Source organism: Marmota flaviventris, chromosome 3 (assembly GCF_047511675.1).
Source record: "Marmota flaviventris isolate mMarFla1 chromosome 3, mMarFla1.hap1, whole genome shotgun sequence".
Classification (NCBI taxonomy): Eukaryota; Metazoa; Chordata; class Mammalia; order Rodentia; family Sciuridae; genus Marmota; species Marmota flaviventris.
This window is the reverse complement of record NC_092500.1, coordinates 96,599,143-96,604,779: the sequence shown is the minus strand read 5'-3', so window position 1 is coordinate 96,604,779 and position 5,637 is coordinate 96,599,143.

Here is a 5,637-nt window from a genome sequence, read left to right as displayed (position 1 = left end):
TTCTTTTTTTGGTTCTAATTGGAGAGACATGAGTGTGATTTCTTGTTGAGAGGAAAGAACCAGGGATGGGGGAGATATTGAAACCTCAAGGACAGAATAGATGAAAAAGTAGGAGATAGGGACCTGGTTCCCAGTACAGGTGACAAGACTAAACTTAGATGGGATACCTAATCCCCTGGAGGGGGAAAAAGTCAAGATGGTGTTTTCCAGTAGCCAATAAGCTTCACCTGAGGATTAAATTGACCCCACTTCCTCCATGGGGCCTTATGAATACTCCAAGTGCTGCAGGTTTCATTTGATTCTTAGAACAATTGAGAATTTGCTAGACTCCACCTCTAGTGTTGTCACTACCTGTCTCCATACAATACACTCGGTCCACCTGAAAAACACCTGGATGAATCCACAATCTGATAACCTATAAGAAAGGACTCAAAGGATGCTGAGAGCCATAGCCAAGTAGGAATGACGCATGGCATTTTTGGTTGAAAGGTGATGCCAGCAAGCCATTGAGATGATATGATTATGTTAAGATCTGCATTCAATTGGATATTAGACCCCTGCTGTCCACCTCAGCCTGCTAGTTTGGAGCTCTAGCGGGACTCCCGGAGAGTTCCCATTGGTTGGGGAAATGAGGTAGGAGGGATTTCCGGAGGAGGGATTTTCCTGCTAGAGTGGCTCGTGATTTTAATGCCGCAGTCTGGCTGGGCACAAAATCATGAGCCACTCAAGCAGGAACAAACTTTATTTCTGAAACTCCCGCCAATGCCACGCACGCTCCCGGGAAAAATGCCGAACCACACATGCGGCATTCTCCCGGGCCACACTACTCCAACAGGAAAATCCCTCCTCCGGAAATCTCTCCTACCACATTTCCCCAACCAATGGAAACTCTCCGGGAGTCCCACTAGAGCTCCAAACTAGCAGGCTGAGGCGGACAGCAGGGGTCTAATATCCAATTGAATGCAGATCTTAATATAATCATATCATCTCAATGGCTTGCTGGCGTCACCTTTCAACCAAAAATGCCAAGCGTCATTCCTACTTGGCTATGGCTCTCAGCAAAAGGAGGGAGGGGCAAGGACTATTAGCTGAATTTTAATCAACAGGCAGAGGCAGAGGCACAAGATGAGGCTGCTGATTGGATAAGTGGCAGAGAGGTTGCTCCTGGGTGTCTGTGCTGCTTCTGGAGTCTTGAGTGCATGGAGTTCTTCCTCTCCATCCCAGGCAGTGGCATAAACTCTGGGGACACAGGGATTATATTATCAGCACTTTGGCTGAGCCACAGAGTAAATACTACAGGGAGGAGGAAGCATCCACCCAGCACACTCACTGGGGATGTACACCCTCTGCCTTTCGTGCCAGCCAGGGAAAGCAGACACTGAACCGAGTATATAGTGTTGCACTGCAGAATGGCCAAGAGCCTGGGCTCTGGAGTTAAAACTGCCACAGTTCAAAGTCTGGCTCTGTCACAAATCATCTGATGGACTGGAGCTACTGATGAACCTCCCTGAGCTGCCTAGTTCATCTGTGAGAGGGGTAAAAGTCACAGAAGTAGTGACTGGTAACATAGGTAATTCATGTAACTGGTTTGCAGAGTGACTGACATGGTGAATGCTCAATGCTAGCTATTGATAGCTCTTATTTTTAAAATTCTAACCAATCTACATGAATAAAACTGAGCATCTTCTATGTACATCTCCTTAAGCAATGGATATTAAGTGGGGGTCATAAATCACAGAAAATAAAGGTATTACTGCAAGGATCAGGGAAGAATTCGAAGATGCTAGCACTGGACTTGAGGAATGGGGAGAGGATTCTAGGTATAGGAGCAGATTGAACGAAGGCATGCAGAAGGGAATGGGGTGGGAGAACCCTACGGGTAACAGCAATTATCCCAATGCCACTGGAGGACAAGGAACCCTGGAGAGAGGAAGAATCATCATATAGGAAGAAGCTGGGGTCTGAGCAGCTACAAAATGACTTTTTGATGAGAGTCTAGTTGATTGATGATAAAGAAGAGATAAGAGGTGGTTTTACCAATTGTCACCACACTGCAGTCCACTCTGCATTGACCTCACCTGGTTTGGTTCTTAATTTTGCATTGATGGCTATGTTGTTTGGGTTGGTGCATGAAATTCCGGCAGAATAATTGTTGCTATAGAAACAAAATATTTCTAAGGGAAAAGCCGAGAGCTAGTCAAGAGTATAAATTCAAAGGCAAAATCCATGGCATTCAACCAAATAAATACCTGTCAATGTGGCATGCTATGAAACTTTAATTACTGTGCTCAAGATCAAAGTAACATTACTCAAGAGTGGAGAAGCCAAGTGTAAATGAAAAAGATCTTCCTGAAACAAGTGATGACCAACCAGCTCCCTGAACTTAGCCTAGGGTTCCCCTGTGTTTATAACAATCATCCCAGGGTCTTAAACACTCATAGAAGCCTAAGAATGTGGTATTGCACCGTGGTTCAGGCAGAACAAATTTTACTGGGTGGAGCTCACAAAAATGCAAGGGAATATTAATGCCACAGGAAGGTGGCTTCTGGCAGGAGGCAAAGCATCCTTACAGAATCAGTTCTGGAGAGGCTTCAGCCTTGAGGCTGTGACCTTGGGCACTAGGCCTAGAGTGTAGATTAGGTATTTGTTGGTCTGCAGTCTCCTGTTGACTAGTTTCCAACTTAGTTGTACAGCATTCTAAAGTTTTACTCCAGACCCTAGGGAAAGAAGAATGAGATGAGGCCTTCATCAGCTTCTATTTTGGGAAAGATACTGATTAGGAGTGTGGGAGGGGGGAATCAGGAAACAAGACTGCTCTGCCAGCCCATAGATTGGCAATTAGAAACTCTGGTCTCTAGTTCTGTTTGTCACTATTAAATTCAGAATAACGATGAACTTATTTCATCTCCTTAGGTCCTGTCTCTTTCCCCCTCCATTTATAATATCACCATTATCCAGTCACCTGCTATGTCCTCCGTGTGGGGCAGGTGGCTGAAATCACTTCTCCCTTCTTTCCCTTGACCATCCTCCATTCTTTTGGCTTTTCAAAGGTGAAGAGAGGAGAGCGGGGTGGGAGCAGGAGACACTGGGAGAGCAGGTAGGAAAGTGCCTCTGAACCAGTATCCATTGGCTCAGAAGCCAGATGCAGAATCCAAGTCTGTAGGATCTTCTGCAGTCTGGCCTCACCCCAACTCCCAGATGTCTCCCACCTCCCACCTTCCCACACTCTTGACCCCAGGCACACACACCTACTCTTTGTCCCCTTCCAGAAAACACTGTTGACCAGCTACCCCAAAGCCATTCTGAACATCCTTCTCCCTCGCTGCTTTCATGACAGAAGTTGGACAGCCACACACACACTTTCCCCAGTTTTCTTCTGGCTATAGGGGGCCCTATGTGTCAGTTCTGACCCGTGAAATATAGGAACTGGTTTATAGAACTGAACATAGAACTGATTCCATAAGGACGCTTTGCCTCCTGCTGCTTTGGGAACTTTGGGGAAGTTTGTGTTTTCTTGTAAAATGGGATGGATGCAACTGATACAGCATCTTCTCCTCTTCCCCTTTTCTGGCCTTGAACACTGACTGTGATAGCAGGTGTGCACCAGTCATCTTGCAGCCCCATGGGAAAGAGAACAATTTCAGAGGTGCCAGCATTGAGTCACAGAACCTACCTCTGGATTTTTTGCTATGAGAGGAAAGAAGACATTATTGGTTTCAGCTACTGATGTCTAAGTATTCTGTTACTTACAGCTTAATTTACTCCTAAATGATAAATCCCTGAGGTAGGTGATGGCCATTTAATGGAGAACAAAGCAGATATGAATCTCTTTTTCACCAAACTTACCTGGTGTGAGAAAAGGACGTGAATAAGTCCAAAACATTACAAGTGATGATTTGTGTTATAAAGAAAAACAATAAAAAATGCTGTGACAGAACACCATAGGGAGGTGGTACTTTAGACAGAGAGGCCATTGCAGGCCTCTTTGAGAAGGGGGTCAAGTTAGGACTATTAGGATGAGAAGACCCAGCCGTTGAAAAGGGGACAAAAAGGGAATCAGGCAGACATAATAGCTACTGCAGCTACTAGGGTCAAGCAGGGCTCAGTGTGTCCAAGGCTGGAGGACAGAAAGAGAGCCTAGAAATGAGGGAGCGTGGAGAAAAGTCAGGGGCCAGATCACACAAGGCCTTACAGGTCTCAAAGTGGAGTCTGAATCTCAGTCTAAGTGAAAAAAAAAAAAAGAGTTTTAAAGCAAAGATCTTTCTGGATGTTGTGTAGAAAAAGGGAGGCAGGAGTGCAAGTGTAAAGGCCAGGGAGGGGCTCTTGTAGGAGTTAGGTGAAGGAGGACACCGGATGACTCAGGACTGGGTCAGAGCACTCTCACAATGGCGGGTTTCTTTTTCCATTTTCTGACATGTCTCCTCTACCACTTCTTTTTTGTCATTGTCAGACTCTTTTTCTCTGCTCTTCTTCAAATGTTCTGTTCCTTCCTCCTCCACAGCCTTTCTCTGAGTTCCTATTTACCCACTCCATCTCTCTCATGGCATCCAAACACAGTTACTGAGTTAGGTTCCTTGTTTAACCATCAGACTCACACTCCCAGCCGTCCCCTAGGTAGCCTCACTTGAAGGCTTTGCAAACTAAATACATCCTCTGGACACTATCCCCTAGCCAAGCTGCTTCCCACCTGTTTTTACCTTGAGGGGTGACACTACCCACTCACACGCCCAAGCCCAAATCCTGGATGTTGTACGTGACCTTCCTAAATTCTATGGCTGGGGCCTGTGGGTTGAACTGACCAAGGAGACTAGCAGGAGAAAAAGCATACACACTTTATCTGATATGAATATTTTTATGTGGTATGGGAGAGGGCTTCCCAGAAGAAGTGAAAACCCTGAAGCAGGAGCTAGACCCAGGGCTTCCATACCATTTTAACAAAGAACAGCAAATGTGGAGACATGATAGGGCAAAGGAGAAAGGGGCTGGAGCTCGGGGTGGTAAATCATGGGAAAGAGACTAGGAAGTTTACTGGATGACTTATGGAAGATAAGGTTACTTTTTAAGAACTTTTCTACCTTATAAAAGTAACCCCTGAGTACTGTTTGTACAGACTCATCTTGTCATTGACCCCCCCTCGTCCCTGGTGACATGAATGTTCTCTTCCTGGTACAAGAAGAGCAGATTTCTCAGGAAAAATGTACTCTGCTTTAGGTAGAAAAGGGGAGAGCAGAGAAACCTTCTGGTCTCTATTTTCAATTGCCTTTAGCTCAAAATAATCAATGTGACAAAATGACATACTTGAGGGTAATACGCTCTGATCCTCATCAAAACTTTCTCCCTGATCTCATTCACCCATCATTCACCGAGTCCTGGTGATCCTCTCTTGTTCCAAACTGTCCATGTTGTTCCATCTCCACCACCACCATCCCAGTTTAGGCCACTATCATCTTTTACCTAGCATTGCGACTTGTCTCTTTGCCTCCTGACACATCCCCTTCCCATCTATTTTCCATGCCATGGACAGAATTTCCCTGCTAAGACATGATGGTATCATGTCCTGTTCAAACTCACTCAAGTACTGTTCATTTTTCTCAGGACAAAATCTAAACTGTTTGACATGTGCTAAGGTCCCTGTGG